The following is an 18,514-nucleotide window of genomic DNA, read 5'->3' on the forward strand; positions in this document are numbered from 1 at the left end:
CTAGAAAACCAATGATTTTAGCACTGTTTAAACTGTTTATCAAACTGTTTCACTTCAAAATGTTTTACAAACTCTTTTTACTTATCAAATGCTTTTATTAAACTTTGTTTTACTTCTTATAAATTGCATGCCCATATATGTATAGATATATAAGAAATGTTTAAAGGGCTTAGGAAGGCTATCCACCCTATTTCCTTTTCGCGCATTGAGATGTGGTCTGGTGGGATTTCGGGTATTCGTCCGAAGGTCGTTTCAATATTAGTTATATATTAAATATACATATATAGACATAAAAGTACTTCCATATTCATACTTATCAGTACACCATCAGTAAGTTACCATTAGGGTAACATAGGATCATACTACTACAATTTCTAGATAAATGAGTCAGTTCATTCATGAGTTAATACTTATTACTACGAGTACTTATACAACTATACTAGAAAGAGAACATATACAACTATACTAGATAGATAACATATACAACTATACTAGATAGAGAACATATACAACTATACTAGAGGAAGAACATATACAACTATACTAGAACAGTTCATTTCATTACATATACAGGAATACATTAACAATTGTCATCCACTATATCGGAGCATGCCTTAATTGTCATGGCCCGAGTTGTAGCCAGAATTCTCTTGGAGGGAGAGCGTGAGTTTGCGTATAGATCTATACTGGATTGACTATCCTACACCTTGCTGCTAGCTACAGCCGGACCTGCAGGTCTGCGGGTGCCAAACGTCATTCTGTCATTACGACCATTCATATGTCATTGTTACCAGTCAATAGTATGGTGCAATTTATCACATGATACCTTAATATAAATCCGGTTTAAGGTAGTTAGTACAACAGTAGTTCCTATAATACAACACTACAGTACTACATTAATTTACTCTTTACACAATTAGTGATCTTTTCACTTAAACAATTATGTACAAACTATATTTTGAAAATGATAGTTACACTTGAGTAAATTACACACTTTTACAACAAACGAGCATACAAAACAGTTAAGCCTTGGTAGAAGGCTACTTTAATAGAAAATATAGGTTTTTCTGAGAGATTCAAACTTTTACAAACACTTACAAACATTTGCATACATTTTACAAACTTACACTTGATACATGTTCAAATGTTTTTGGATGACAAATACCGACACTAAAATACTTATGCACTCACCAGCTTAATGCTGATAAACTCTTTCAAAATAACTTGTATTCTCAGGTCATCAGTAGACAGGTACCGAGGCCAACTTTTGAGAAGATGGAGCGCATTCAAGACTAATCTTATTATTTTGGATATACATTATTTTGGTGTCTATACTGTACAAAACACGCTTGTATTAAAATTATATATTTAATGCAATGGATCATGTTGTTTGCTTATTTACATTTACTGTGTTGTGATACTTTACATGACGTCCTCCGCCCCAGAACGTTTCCGCCATTCTTGGTTTTGGGGTGTGACAGATTGGTATCAGAGCATTGTTTATAGTGAATCAAGTATATCAACCCATAAAAGATATACTAAACTATAAACCCATTTGGGATTAAAACACTCTAACCAAGAGTCTATACTTTAAATACTAAAATATTTAATTAAGTATACTAGTCTGCATTCATACAAAAATCAGTGTCACAATGACAAGAACAAAAGTATTACGATTGTTAAATATCACAGGTAAGCTCGGGGATATATAGTCAGTCCTGGGAATGGCATAGCCTGATCAACTATGCTGGTCCGAGGAGTGATTAGCATATGCCCTAGAATGTTTGTGATGTGTTAACAAGTCTAAAAACTTACCAACAATACCACAAGAAGATCAATAGAACCTAAACTTAAAATACTATAGGTGTATTTTGTACTACTAGTTACATATATACTATATACTTATACCTCTCTTCTCGCGTAGATTTAAATTGCTGGATTCCATCACGACGACCCTTACTTTCCAAATGAAGGCAACGCATGATGGCTTGAAGCAGAGTCCGATGATGAGCACCAAATTCCGTTGGATGATCATCAAGTTGAAGGCTTCTCGAATGGATCAGACTCTGAGCCCGAAGTCAACAACCTACTTCCAGTAGGTCAAGCCCCGAACAACAACCCTCGACCAGCTTTTCTAGGTCCCACTCCCTTGTGGGTAGATAACTTGAATCGCTGGAGTGACCAACAGGGTTAACCCTTACCATACATTAGGGACCGAAGCTTTTACAACGTCAGCGAAGGAAGTTCTGCTGACCGAGCTCTGCCCGTCATTATCCGCAGAATAGTTCGTAATGTTGAGCAGGGTCGAGCAGCCATCGACCGGGTCGTGGAAATTGATGCCAACTCTGGTGTCAACACAGTCCGCATCCGCCGTCTCGAAGAAGACATGGAACGGACCCGGAGAACCAATGAAACCCTACAACAACATCTGGTTGCCTCTCAAGCAGAAGTCATGGAACTTCGAGCTCGTCAAAGGGCTCATGAACGGCACCTTCAAGAGGTGGTCCGTCAAATGAGAGACCTCAGGGTTCTCCCGAGGAATACTCATCGCCGTTAGATGATGTCTAGTACATCATTATCTTTTGGGTTAATAATTAGCCTTTAACATCCGTGCTCTAAGTAGCAGTTATCTGTAAATTATTCCTAACTTTCAGTACTCTAATTAGGAATCTAAGAACTGTCAAACTTTCCGTATGGTATGATGTAAGACCTACTATTAGGTCAATTTTCATTGAACTCGTTACATCAGTAATACCAGTATTATTGACAACTACCTACTCTATGGGAAGAATCTTTACACTTGTGTTTTCCTACAAATCTTCCTTGTTACGATCTCGAACACTCATATAATTGTTGGGATATGGTTAGTTAGTCCATGTGTCACTCTCATCTTACTTACAAATTGATTCTTACCACTTTTCTCATCTTTATAAACTTATAGCTGAAAGATGCCTCCTCGCAAATCTCCCCGGAATAACCCTACACCTACACCGCCTCCTCCACATCCGGTCATCGATACAGCAGCCCTAAATGCCACCGTAGCTGCAGCAGTGGCAACTGCCATGGCACAATATCACTCTACTGATGCCAGCAGAGGTGGAACCCCTGTTAACTCTATTCCGGTTGAAACTCCTATGCGCTTGAGAGAGTGCTCTTACAAGGATTTCACCAACTGCAAGCCGAAGTCCTTTCATGGGACCGGCGGAGTCATTGCTCTCTCGCAATGGTTTGAGAAGACTGAATCAGTCTTTGAAATTTGTTCATGCCCTGCTGCGAGCAAAGTCAAATATGTCGCATGCACCTTTGAAGGAAAGGCCCTGACGTGGTGGAATGGCCACGTTAAAGCTCTAACTCTCGTCGTGGCCAACGACATAGGCTGGGAAACGATGAAAGACCTCATGATTGAGGAATACTGCCTGAGGGGCGAGATCCAGAAACTAGAGCAGGAGCTTTGGAGCCTGACCATGAAGGGCACCAATATTGTTGCTTATACCGCCAGATTCAGCGAACTGGTGGCCCTCTGCCCTAATATGGTTCCCACTAAAGGGAAAAAGATCGAAAGGTACATATGGGGGCTAGTGCCTCCGTATCAGGGGAATGTCCTATCATCAAACCCCGCTACCTTTGACAGTGCTAAGCGACTGGCACAGCGACTCATTGACCATGGGGTCAAAACCCCTGCAACAACAACAACCCTAGCCATCCCAGAACCCTCCAAACCCACTGACACTAAGCCGAAGTTCTGGGATAACAAGAAGAAACAGCGACCTACCAAAAAGCAGCAAATTGTGGTAGTGCATGCCGCGTTAACCCCTGCTACCGCTACTGCTCTGATGAAGCAGTATGCTGGAAGTTTGCCTAAGTGCAACAAATGCAACTTCCACCACAATGGCCCCTGCCGTGAAATACAATGCTCTAACTGCAACAGGAAAGGACACACCGTCCGTTTCTGTAAATTCCCGTCACAACCGATCACACAAGTCCCCGGCTCCGGTGCAAGCCCGACTTGCTATGGATGTGGCGAAGCAGACCACTTTAAGAGGGACTGCCCCAAGGCGAAGAATGATGGAGGAGCAGGGAGGGTACTAGCTATAGGCCACGGGGAAGCAGTTGCTGACCCGACAGTGGTGACTAGTACGTTCCTCCTCGATAACTCCTATGCATGCATTCTGTTCGATAGTGGAGTGGAGTGAAGCTTCGTGAACCATAAATTTGCTCGCATGCTTAAACAACAACCACACGCACTTAAAGAACAATTCACAGTAGAAATGGCTAATGGAAAAACAGAAAACACCAGTAGCATATACTTATGATGTACCCTAACTCTAGATAACCATTCATTCCCAATCGACCTCATGTCGATTTCAATAAAAATCTTCGACGTTATCATCGGCATGGATTGGTTGAGTCTTCATCGCGCCGACATCATGTGCTTCAAGAAAGCAGTCCGTTTAAACCTCCCGTCTAACGAAACTCTTATCGTCTACGGTGACAAACCTGGTGCGAGTCTTCGCATTATATCAAGTATTCAAGAACAGAAATATCTGCGCAAAGAATACCACGCATTCCTTGCTCATGTTGTCAACACGAGCCTCGAAACGAAAGAACTAAAGAACATTCCAGTAGTGAGTGACTTCCCTGACATTTTCCCAAAAGAGCTACCTGGATTACCTCCGCAACGACAGGTCGAGTTCAGAATCGACTCAGTCCCAGGAGCTACCCTAGTAGCCAAGTCTCCCTACCGCTTAGCACCGGCAGAGATGCAGGAATTATCTGGTCAACTTAACGAACTGCTCAGCAAGGGCTTCATAAGACCAAGCTTCTCACCTTGGGGAGCACCGGTCTTATTCGTTAACAAGAAAGACGGATCATTCTGTATGTGTATCGACTACAGGGAACTCAACAAACTGACGGTCAAAAATCGTTACCCTCTGCCTCGCATAGACGATCTATTTCACCAACTGCAAGGGGCAAATTACATCTCCAAAATTGATCTGAGATCTGGATATCACCAGTTACGAGTACTAGAGGAGGATGTTCCAAAGACAGCCTTATGAACTCGTTACGGACACTACGAGTTCGTGGTGATGCCATTCGGATTGACCAATGCGCCCACAGTTTTCATGGACCTAATGAACAGAGTATGTCGACCTTACCTGGATCAGTTCGTCATCGTTTTCATTGACGACATCCTGATCTACTCCCTAAGTAAGGAAGAGCATGGTGATCACCTGCGACAAGTTTTAGGAACTTTACGAACGAAGAAACTCTATGCAAAGTTCTCGAAATGTGAATTTTGGATCCGAAGAGTCGAATTCTTAGGACACGTGGTGAGCAAAGAGGGAATCCATGTGGACCCATCCAAAATAAAAGCCATTAAGAACTGGTCAGCACCGAAGACGCCTACTGAAATTCGTCAATTTCTAGGCCTCACTGGCTAATACCGCAGATTCATTCAGAACTTCTCCCGAATAGCGAAACCTCTTACAACCCTGACCCAGAAAGGCGTGGCCTTTGACTGGGAAGAGAAACAAGAGAGAGCGTTCCAAACGCTCAAGCGAGCCTTGTGCACCACGCCAATACTATCTCTCCCTGAAGGGATAGAGGACTTCGTAGTCTATTGCGATGTATCGAACCAAGGGCTCGGGTGTGTTCTGATGCAGCGAGGTAAGGTCATTGCCTACGCCTCCAGACAGTTGAATACACACGAAGTTAACTACACTTGGTCATGACCGAGGCGCACAACACTCGGTATTCCGTCCACCCAGGTTCAGATAAGATGTATCTGGATCTTAAAAAGCTATACTTGTGGCCTAATATGAAAGCAGAGATTGCTACCTTCGTAAGTAAATGCCTTACTTGCGCAAAGGTTAAGGTCGAGTACCAGAAGCCCTCCGGTTTACTACAACAACCAGAGATTCCAGAATGGAAGTGGGAGAGGATCACTATGGATTTCATAACCAAGTTGCCCACGACAACGGGTGGACTTGATACCATATGGGTCATCGTCGATAGATTGACCAAGTCTGCACACTTCCTGCCTATCAAAGAAACCGACAAGATGGAGAAACTTACGAGAACATACATTAGGGATATCGTACGGCTACATGGTGTGCCTATATCCATTATCTCCGATAGAGATAGTAGGTTCACCTCAAGATTCTGGCAATCACTACAACATTCCCTAGGAACAAGGCTAGACATGAGCACAGCCTACCATCCACAGACTGACGGACAGAGTGAGAGGACAATCCAGACTTTAGAAGATATGTTGCGTGCTTGTGTAATTGACTTTGGAAAAGTGTGGGATACTCATTTACCCCTCGTCGAATTTTCCTACAACAACAGTTATCACACGAGCATAAAGGCAGCACCATTTGAAGCCCTCTACGGCTGAAAGTGCAGATCCCCTCTGTGTTGGGCTGAGGTGGGTGATACCCAATTAGCCAGGGGGCAAGCTTCCGAATGTACTCTCACCAATCCAGAGATCATTCGGGAAACGACAGAGAAAATCGTTCAGATCCGTGAACGATTGAAAGCCTCTAGAGACTGACAGAAGAGCTACGCTGATAAACGAAGAAAACCTTTGGAATTTCAGGTGGGAGACCGAGTCCTTCTCAAAGTCTCAGCCTGGAAGGGCTTGATACGCTTCGGTAAGCGTGGGAAGCTTAATCCGAGGTACATAGGGCCTTTCGAGATTCTCGCAAGAGTCGGCCCCGTAGCTTACAAACTCGATCTACCTGACACACTTCGTAACATACATTCTACCTTCCACGTATCTAACTTGAAAAAGTGTCTGTCCGACGAGACTCTCGTAATCCCACTCGGCGAGATCGAGATCAACGAGAGCCTCAACTTCGTGGAAGAACCTGTAGAGATCATGGACCGTGAGGTCAAGCAGACGAAACAAAGTCGTATCCCTATCGTGAAGGTTCGCTGGAACGCCAAGCGAGGATCGGAATTCACTTGGGAACGCGAGGATCAGATGAGACTGAAATACCCTCATCTTTTCGCTTAGTTATTTGTAACTTTTCATTTGCTTAAATTTTAATTTTAGGACGAAATTCCTTCTAACTGGGGGATGATGTGACAACCCGAAATTTCCATTCTATACAAACAGTATCACTTCAATAGAAGTTATAACAGTCATAGTCGATTTTCAGACTTTTCGTATAAGTTGGAGTAATTTAGGGTTTACACTTCAGTAAACATCATAAGAGTGGATACGCTGCGGTTTTGTGCAACACTGTTATTCCAACACTCAGATATATTAGAAATCATTTCCGGAATAAAAATATTTTCTGTCAAAATATTTCAGGACTATAAATAGATTTCTGAACTAAATTCATTCATTATTCACATTTCCAACTAGAGAAAAGCCACTTTCTCTCTCACGAATCTTTGGGTTTTCATCCCAAATCGTGAGTCTACTTTACTAAATGTGTTTTAATTCTTGTTATCAACTTTATAACATTGTTTATATAACAAATTTGTAAGATCCGGGAGTTTACCGCCCAAGAACGTTCTTGGGGAGTAAACTCCAAAACGAAGCCTAAAGGCTATCTAGTCCCATTTCCTTGTTAGGTAACTAGTTAAGGACATTATGTATGATCATTAGAGGCTAGAACACAATCAAGAACACATAGTTTAAGGAGTTCACGGCCCAAGAAATTCTTAGGCCGTAAACTCCAATTTCAAGGGACAAAATGTGCCCTAAATCACCCCTAAGGCTTTAGACTTTAACTCTCTATTACTTGTGACTTGGAAGGGGAGTAAAACACATCAAAATCATCCCAAAAAGGGAGTTTATGGCCAAGAAATACTCTTGGGCCGTAAACTCCAAGTAAAGGCACAAAAGTGTGCCTAAAGTCCCCTTTATCCTTAAACAAAAGTCTAGAAATTATCCTTTGTGTGCAAGAGGCTTGAATGAATTAAAACACCCACCCCATAGGAGTTTACGGCTGTAAACTCTAGGGGATATGATCTTTTGGCCGTAAACTCCTCAAAGGAGCATTCTAGGGCCTTAAACTACTTCAAGGATTAATCTACCAATGCTAGGCTTATTCTAGAATTCATTTAGCACACTTAAACACCCAAAACCACCAAGACAAGAGTTCACGGCCGTAAACTCAAGGGTTTACGACCGTAAACTCCTTGTGTGGAGTTTAATAAGTAGTAAACACTTATACAAGGTCCTTGGAAGCTTTACACCCCTTTAACCTTGTACCATAGCAACTTAGATGCAACCATTAGGACCTATAACACTTATACAAAGTTTTTACATGTTCCTAAGTGTCCCAACTTAATTTGTTAAGTTATTACTTGGCTAATTAGTTATATATATGCTCATTATATGATAACTAGGCTTGTACGTGCAAACAAGTCTCCGTTTGCCACCTAGCACGGTACCCGATACTTCAATCCAATCCACTCACCACAAGCGAGTTCATACCCCTTAAATTAACCTTTGAAATGCTTTTAAATGTTTTAAATACTTTATGGGGGGATACAAGTTAAACACTTACAGTTATTACATCAATCACATGTGATTACATTAATCACATGTGATTAATAACTAGAAAACCAATGATTTTATCACTGTTCAAACTGTTTATCAAACTGTTTCACTTCAAAATGTTTTACAAACTCTTTTTACTTATCAAATGATTTTATTAAACTTTGTTTTACTTCTTATAAATTGCATGCCCATATATGTATAGATATATAAGAAATGTTTAAAGGGCTTAGGAAGGCTATCCACCCTATTTCCTTTTCGCGCATTGAGATGTGGTCTGGTGGGATTTCGGGTATTCGTCTGAAGGTCGTTTCAATATTAGTTATATATTAAATATACATATATAGACATAAAAGTACTTCCATATTCATACTTATCAGTACACCATCAGTAAGTTACCATTAGGGTAACATAGGATCATACTACTACAATTTCTAGATAAATGAGTCAGTTCATTCATGAGTTAATACTTATTACTACGAGTACTTATACAACTATACTAGAAAGAGAACATATACAACTATACTAGAAAGAGAACATATACAACTATACTAGAAAGATAACATATACAACTATACTAGACAGAGAACATATACAACTATACTAGAACAGTTCATTTCATTACATATACAGGAATACATTAACAATTGTGATCCACTATATCGGAGCATGCCTTCATTGTCATGGCCCGAGTTGTAGCCAGAATTCTCTTAGAGGGAGAGCGTGAGTTTGCGTATAGATCTATACTGGATTGACTATCCTACACCTTGCTGCTAGCTACAGCCGGACCTGCAGGTCTGCGGGTGCCAAACGTCATTCTGTCATTACGACCATTCATATGTCATTGTTACCAGTCGATAGTATGGTGAAATTTATCACATGATACCTTAATATAAATTCGGTTTAAGGTAGTTAGTACAGCAGTAGTTCCTATAATACAACACTACAGTACTATATTAATTTACTCTTTACACAATTAGTGATCTTTTCACTTAAACAATTATGTACAAACTATATTTTGAAAATGATAGTTACACTTGAGTAAATTACACACTTTTACAACAAACGAGCATACAAAACAGTTAAGCCTTGGTAGAAGGCTACTTTAATAGAAAATATAGGTTTTTCTGAGAGTTTCAAACTGTTACAAACACTTACAAACATTTGCATACATTTTACAAACTTACACTTGATACATGTTCAAACGTTTTTGGATGAAAAATACCGACACTAAAATACTTATGAACTCACCAGCTTAATGCTGATAAACTCTTTCAAAATAACTTGTATTCTCAGGTCATCAGTAGACAGGTACCGAGGCCAACTTTTGAGAAGATGGAGCGCATTCAAGACTCATCTTATTATTTTGGATATACATTATTTTGGTGTCTATACTGTACAGAACATGCTTGTATTAAAATTATATATTTAATGCAATGGATGATGTTGTTTTCTTATTTACATTTACTGTGTTGTGATACTTTACATGACATCCTCCGCCCCAGAACGTTTCCGCCGTTCTTGGTTTTGGGGTGTGACAAATACCAACCAAGGACCTGGATTCACTTGAGAGCGTGAGAATCAATCGATTAGGAAGTATCCCCACTTCTTGGCTCGATTATTCATGCCTACTCCTTGACTAAATTCAAATTTCGGGATGAAATTCCCTCTAACGGGGGGATGATGTGACAACCATCAAAATCCGGTCAAGTCAAAGTCAAATAAAGTCAACAAGTCAAACCAGTCGACTCACTTAGCCCGTGGGTTCTAGGGCTTACGTTAGGTAATTACTTCACAAAACGCTATTCTAATGAGAGATCATAAATTAAAAAGTTCGTACATCTAGATTTCCTTAACCTAAAACTATGGTAAGTAACGAACCAAACTGATAAAACAATGTTGCATACTCATCGGGAGTGTGTAAGATCCTTAAACAAGGCTTAACGGGGTTTACGGACCTTGCATTGCGAAGCCGAACACTCACAAATGTCACACATGAAACCTCTCTCAATCGTTTTCACTTTATCTCTCTTTATCGAGAATCTCTCCCAAATCTCTCTTCATATGTGAAATCTCTCCTCAAATCTCTCTTTATATGAGAAATCTCTCCAAGAATGTGGAATCTCTCCCAAATCTCGCTCCATATGTGAAATCTCTCCCAAATCTCTCTTTGTATGAGAAATCTTTCCAAGAATGTGGAATCTCTCCCAAATCTCTCTCTATATGTGAAATCTCTGCCCAAATCTCTCTTTGTATGAGAAATCTCTCCAAGAATGTGGAATCTCTCCCAAATCTCTCTCCATATGTGAAATCTCTCCCTAAATCTCTCTTTGTATGAGAAATCTCTCCAAGAATGTAGAATCTCTCCCAAATCTCTCTCCATATGTCAAATCTCTCCCAAACCTCTCTTTGTTTGAGAAATCTCTCCAAGAATGTGGAATCTCTCCCAAATCTCTCTCTATATGTGAAATCTCTCTCAAAAGTTCCTTAAACTTTTTGTAGTCTTTCGGGCCATCCCAACCCTTAACCAGGTCAAAAACGGCTTAAAACGGGGTAAAAACGGGTAAAATAGGCTTAAGGAAAACCCCTCTTAAGGAGCCGAACTTGTCAGAAGAGAAGCGAACCTCCCTTTGGACCGAAGCTCGCAGACCCGAACCCTCCCTTTCGGGCCCGAACCTCGCACAAGGCCCGAACCCGAGTCTCAGTCCATTTCTCTCCATATTCCCTTTCAGTCCATTTCGCTCCTGCTGCTTTTGGACCAAACCTGCTCTTCGCCGCTTGCTGTTTCGCTTCATTTCGCCTCACGTCTAGCCTCAGGAGGACCAAACCTCCGACCCAATCCGAGAAGTCTCGTTGTAATACCCTTTTCTTCCCGGTTTTCGACTAGTTTTGCGTTTTAGGCCCGTTTTTAATTGTTTTAACATGGGATTTTTACCCAAAACTTTATTTTAACATATAAGGCCCCATAATTATTAATTAATCACGTTTTTGGGATAAACCTTATCCAAGAAGAGTGGGTGAAGTACAAGTGGTGGAGTGTTGACTTTTCTTTATTCTATGACACAAGCAACCTCCTATACCCACTCCATGTCACTATTCCCCATCAGCCCATACCTAGTCACTTCATTGTACTTTTCCCACTTTTTTCCAACCACACAATTGGTCAAAGGCTAGAAAACTCTCCTCTCTCCTCACACTTCTCTCATTTTCTCATTCTTCCACCAAAGATCAAACATATTTTCTCTCTCACTTCCTCACTCTAAAAATTCGAGATTCAAGGGTTGATCTTAGATTTTTCCTCCACATGTGGTAAGTATCTTCCTCCTACACTTTGATATTCTACTATCCTTCATCCAAATCATAGATTGCTTACACAAATATCGCCATATTTGTTGTTAGATCCTCAAATCTTCAAGCATCTCCTAAGTGTTCTTGAGTTGAACACTTCTTTTCTCCACTATCCATCTACTAAAATCACTCAAGTTGAGTTCATACCCCTACATTTTCATGTTTTCTCAAGTTTTTAGGGGGGGGGGGGGGATACAAGTTAAAACACCAAGAACATAACTAAACTTTTCTAACAGCTTTCATCAGAAAAGTTGGACTCTATTCACGGACTGTTTTGGACAACTTAAACATCTTAGTTTTCAAAACTGTTTTAGGTACAAGTAGTTCCAGTTCTTATCTTTAAAATGACTACCTGCACATCTCCACACGATTTTTCTATAATTTATGGTGATTTTTACAAAACAGCCTATATTTTCAAACACAAATCCGGACCAGTCTTGAATATGAGCATTTTAATACGAGTTAAAGACTTCCAAAAATCATGATAAAAATCATGAGTAAACTAGACACATTTTAGGAACTCTCAGAATTTTTTTGGATTTAGTTTTCGACTTTGTATGGTTTTTATATGACTTTTCTAAAACAGCGCAGAAAGGTTAAAAACTAGTTATCAACTTATAACTTTCATAACACTTTGTATTATGTTGAGCAAAGTGTATAACGATAAGTTCTAAATATTGAATGTAAATTCTTGTTGGTTTATCATCATAAACTGAAATTTAGTCATTCATGATATGATTTTTCATTCATTTCAAACACATATAATAAGCTATAATAAGTATAGTTTATGTATCATTTACATTATAAAAGGTTTTTTATCACTTAAACAGTCTTATCAAACCGTTTTCAAATCGTTTTATAAACTGACATCAAGTCATCTTTTCTTTGTTATTAAACTTTTCAAAGGTTTTACAAAACTTCTTTTATACTTTTATATTGTTAAATACATGCCTACATATGTATAGTTATATAACAAATGTTTAAAGGACTTAGAACGGCTAGTTCGGTACCTTTGGGTAGCAAAGGTATACTTCCGAGTACACTCGTACATTAATAGTAACTATAATAAGCATAGTTTATGTATCATTTACTTCTCAAACTTATTTACCAAAGGTTTTCCGTTTAGTTCATGTAAATCTGTTAATGAATAAATTTATGAGTCATTCGCCTTCGGGTTACTTCCAAAGTAACCAATTCAAAAAGTCCTGTAAATTGTAACTAGAGTCTCTTGTAGGGAGAACGTGATAGTTGTGTATAGATCTATATTGGATTTGACAAACCCACACCTGAGCTGCTTGCAACAGCTAGACCGGCAGGTTTGTGGTGACAAGTGTCATTTAACGGCGACGCCTGAAGAACGTCACATTACGAGGCCTTCTAAGTCAAGTATGGTTATGATAGCTCACATGTGGTATTAACAAATCATAAGATTTACGGGTTCTAACTTTAAATTAGCGAGTTATGTCGATTTAGCTCACTGAAATTACTTTAAGTATGGAAAATACTTGTACGCCTTCATATCAAAAAGGGTTTTATGTCGATTTAAAATCACTTATTATATCAATAGTTACATATATTGCTGTATATTTTCGGTCTTGGTATTTAAGACTACACACCATTCATTACGAGAGTTTTCTCAATTCAGAGAGGGTTTTTATGCCAATTTGAAACCACTTTTATATCTTTAAGTATGACTAATACTTGTTCGTTTTCGGTCCTGGTATTTAGGACCACACAACTTTTATAAGGAAAATATTGGATTTTTCTTGGTAACATACATCTCTTTACAAAGATCGGTTTTCAAACTCATACTGTCAAAAGCTTATGAACTCACCAACCTTTGTGTTGACACTTTTCAAAAATACTTATATTCTCAAGAATTCAGTGAAATAGGAAATCAACAACGTTTTGAGGATGGGACGATAAATCGTCAAACAGTTCATTTTGTATCATAATGTAATTGATTCGAATCATGTAAACATATACTTTGGTGTAACTTTTTCAATTATATTTATGATGGTTGTATTTACTTTGAGCACTATTATACTTGTTGTTGTGATACTCTACATGAAGTCCTCCACCCCCGGACGTTTCCGCCATCCTTGGTTTGGGGGTGTGACAGGGGGATTCGTATTATCGAGGTCCCAGTACTGGAAGCCTCAACTGGCTCCCAACCCTGCCGCTGATACAGATGATGTGGCCGCGGCGGCAGCCGCCTCAGTGAGGGCTACATAGTGATCATTGAAATACTTTACCCTAGCGGTCTTCATAGACCCAAACATCTCCGGCAACTGATCCCGAAACACACTACTAGAAAAATGCTAAATAACTACGGAAATCTTCTACGGAAGTATAATCTGTAGCTATTTTTCTATGGGATATGCTACGAAATGGCTATCCGTATTAATTTTGCTACAAAATTTGCTACAAAATTGCATTCCGTAGGTAATATTTGAATAACTATAGAATTTTGCTACAAAATCAGAAGTCGTAGGTATATTGTAACAAAATTTGCTACGAAATCACAACATGTAGTTATTTCGCTACAGAAGTTACTACGAGTGATAGTCTGTAGTTATTTTGCTACAGAATTTGCTACGGAATCATAATCCATAGCTAATTTACTACATAATTGCTACAGAACTGAAACCCATAGTTATCTAGCTACAAATTTGCTACAGAATCAAAATCCATAGCTAGTTTTCTATGAACTTTTCTATAGATCAATGTTTGTACCCAACTTGATACAATGTTTGCTACATAATCAAAATTTTACTTATTCAATATTACATAAAAACCCATAACTATTATTGTACTAAATTTTCCAATAAAGTTTTTAAGTGTTTGAGGTATTCTAAAAAAGTACGAACCCATTAAACGATCACGGATGATCAAATGACCTGATGTCGACTAACATGAAATGATGTATTTTAAACCAACTATCGTTTGTAGGGATGAAACTGGATCCGAACCCGACCTGATTGAGATAGGACCTAAAAAATCCTGAAATCGGACGAGTATAGGGGAGCCTCTTCTGGTTCTGTTTTGGGTATCGGACAGGGTAAAGTGGGTATGGAACCAGTTGGAACTGAAAATAGGTAATTAGAACCGATTATGGGTTTGTTCATAAGAGGCTGATGATTTACTATCTTTTTACTTCAATCCATGTTCTTATTCTAGTTTCTAAAAATCTTATGTTGAATTAATGGCAGTGTATTGGTTTTTAGGAACAAAAAGTCATATTTGTTGATCATAGTGAAGATTTCTTTGAGATATGTTTTGTGGGTATCTGATGGCTAATAGGTTGATTGAGTGTACCATAACAAAAACTCTATCAATTTCGGGTCTTTCTTAAACCTGGTTCTGACCCGATTAACAAGTTCAATTATTTTACTCAATTCCGGGTAAAATATCCAGTTCACCTAGATCTGATACACCCACGCCCCAGACCTAAATTTGAATTGAATTTTGCTTAAACTAAATTGGAAATTGCTATACAAATATAATTTTGTTTACAATTTAAATAATATATAATAACAATAATACTGATAATAATAATAATAATAATAATAATAATAATAATAATAATAATAATAATAATGTTTTTAAACCTTAATAGTGGACATGTGACTATTATAATAATAATAATAATAATAATAATAATAATAATAATAAGATTTTAACAAATCTAAATCTTATTTGGCCGTTTTTGTTCAGTAGGTTTATTGTAAAATGACTTAGCATGTTAAGTCAGAAATATTGATTATTGTATTTAAACCTTAACTTTTTACATATTTGCCCTTTCTATTTCCTTATAGCTCTTTTTAGTTCACAATTGATGCATATCGTTAAATTTGATGAACATTTTCGAAAATAATTTTTGGATTGACAAAAATCACTTCAAAAGCTAAATCCTTAAAAAAAATCATGATAACACATAAATGCTTAGTAATTTTAAAAGGGAAATTACCAAACGAATTCCCATTAATTCCTTTTAAAGTAACCAAAAAAATCACCAATATAGAACTCGAAAATCCATCAGTGCAGAAAATTCAAAAATTGCCCTGTAGTCTTAAACAAAGAATTACACCAGCATTTAAATTCCAACTCAACCCAATCAACAGCATTTTAAAGATCCTTCTCTTCTTATTATCATTCATGATCCAGGAATACGAATAACAACATACCAATAAGCTTTTCCTTTTGAAATTTTGTCCAAATTGCCCCTAGTCCATTAAATCCCAAATGAAATTGGTATAAAACCCATTTTTGACTGATTGGTGCAGTAAACAGGAGAGATAATTAGATCAAAAAATCCCCCTTGAGCTACAAATAAACATAAAGAACAACACCATCCAACTTATAGCCCAAATACCCTTTAGTCAAAACCTCAAATCCAGATCCTGTTTTTTGATATTATGATACACCATTTTTAATATCTCACATAATAAAATACTTGGAGCTAATACAAACATTAACAAAATACCCATAGTTATTTCTTATTTCTTCATTAATAGAAGAAGTAAGGAACATAATATAAACAAACACAATCATTTTTTCCATTCATTTTTTGACCGAATTGCCCCTGCTTCAAAATGCGATGGAATGGAAGTTGATTAAAGAAAACCCAAGATTAATCTGATTATGACATTCATGAATAGGTATAATTTCAAAATTTTATATTTTTCAAAAACTTTCAGTTGTTTTTAACTATTTTTACATATTATTTAAATATATATACATTTTTTTACTTTTTGTTAATAATGTTTATCAATTTTCTTTTGAAACCTGATTATAACAAACAATTTTTTTTAATCTCAACCAACAATAAAGATTTGCAAAAATCAACAATATAGAACTCGAAAATCCACCAGTGCAGAAAATTCCAAAATTGCCCTATAGTCCATTAAATCCCAAATGAAATTGGTATAAAACCCATTTTTGACTCGATCTAATCTGTTAATACAAACATTAACAAAATACCCATAGTTATTTCTTATTTCTTCATTAACAGAACAAGAAAGGAACATGATATAAACAGACAAAAAACATTTTTTCCATTCATATTTTGACTGAATTGCCCCTGCTTCAAAAGTCCTTGTAAGTTGATTAAAGAGAACCTGAAACATAAAATTCCATTTCCTGCCTTTATCAATCCCAGTATATCATATTTCCAATCTCCCAAAACAAGAAAAATGCAACTACTCCAATAAAAGTCAACTATCCCACAATAATATTTTATTTTCCAAAATGGACGAAATTACCCTACACCTAAGATTTGACCAGTTGACATATTCCTTATATATGTGAAATCCTTTCCATGTATATCTAGCCCACGTAAATTACTTTTGTCCCTTATATATCTTCTATCTTTTATTGTACATTAGTGAAAAAATAATATATAGTTTTGAATTTCCTATCTCAAAACCCGGCAAAACAAATCTTCCAAAATATTAAAAAAAAAAAGTATTTCCGTATCCCACTCCCGGGAAAACAGAATTCCCTATATCCACTCCCGTCAAAACCGCTCCCCCATTACTTAGGTATAACTTGCCCATACGAAAGATAATTTCACTATTCATCTATACGTACTTTGTTGTGTTTCCTCTGCTTCCACTATTCGGTGCTTCCAGGCCTTGTGATAGCAGGTATGTTTTTTTTCCGCTTTTATATTCTTCACTGATCATCTTCTTTAGCTATCAAAAACAAAAGTAAGCAATGGACCAAAATCCTTTAGACCTTTATTTACAACCACATGGTTTTTTTTTTTTAAACAATATCAACCATCGACTTTCAAATGTTAAAAAAGACCATAACGAATTTTAACATCGTTTTTCTTCTGTTTTGTTTTTCCCTAGATCATATTATATGATTCCTTACGTATGTTCTTTTATGGGTACACCTGTATTTCTTAATAACAATATTGATCGATCTTGCCCTTCCTTTTTCTATCATCTTATACGCTTGGCAGGGGTTGTAATATCAGTTAGCTCCTTTTTGGTAACAATGTGCAAGTTGTCACCCCTTTGTGGGTTTGTCACTCTTATATGTTTATAATCGTGAAAATGTAATTGAATGATGCTTATAATCTGATTAGTTCAATAGCAACCTTAGGACCCTATGCATTCGTGTAAATAAACTGAATATGTAAACTAAATCTGATTATGAATTTTATTGGTACCATGTTCTTTTAATTTCATGCAAGAGTTTTTATTATTAATGAATATATTTCAAACTTATAACTTTTTATTATGAATGCACTTGCTATATTACAAAAAAGATATCTCCATTCCCATTAAAAGGAGCTCCAGCAAGGCCACGCAAGAACATACATCGTCTGTTACAAAGGCATGCTAATGAAGCATCTACACCATCTGGGACTGTGATATCCCCTTTGGTTACCCCTACATCCACACCGACAACATCTACCACTCCACCATTTGGAAGTGTATCAACCCCATAATCCATCCCTTCATCCACACCAGCCCCATCGACTGCCCCTGCCTCCACAACAATCCTAACAACTACCGCTACATCCACACATACACCATCTACTCCCCCACTGTTTGGTACTGTATCAGCCCCATAATCCACACAACCCCCATCTTCTACCCCTTCCTCTATAGAAACCCCATCGTCACCAATTGCTAC

The sequence above is a fragment of the Lactuca saligna genome, chromosome 3 (genome assembly GCF_052625555.1).
Source record: "Lactuca saligna cultivar CGN05327 chromosome 3, ASM5262555v1, whole genome shotgun sequence".
In the NCBI taxonomy this organism is placed as follows: domain Eukaryota; kingdom Viridiplantae; phylum Streptophyta; class Magnoliopsida; order Asterales; family Asteraceae; genus Lactuca; species Lactuca saligna.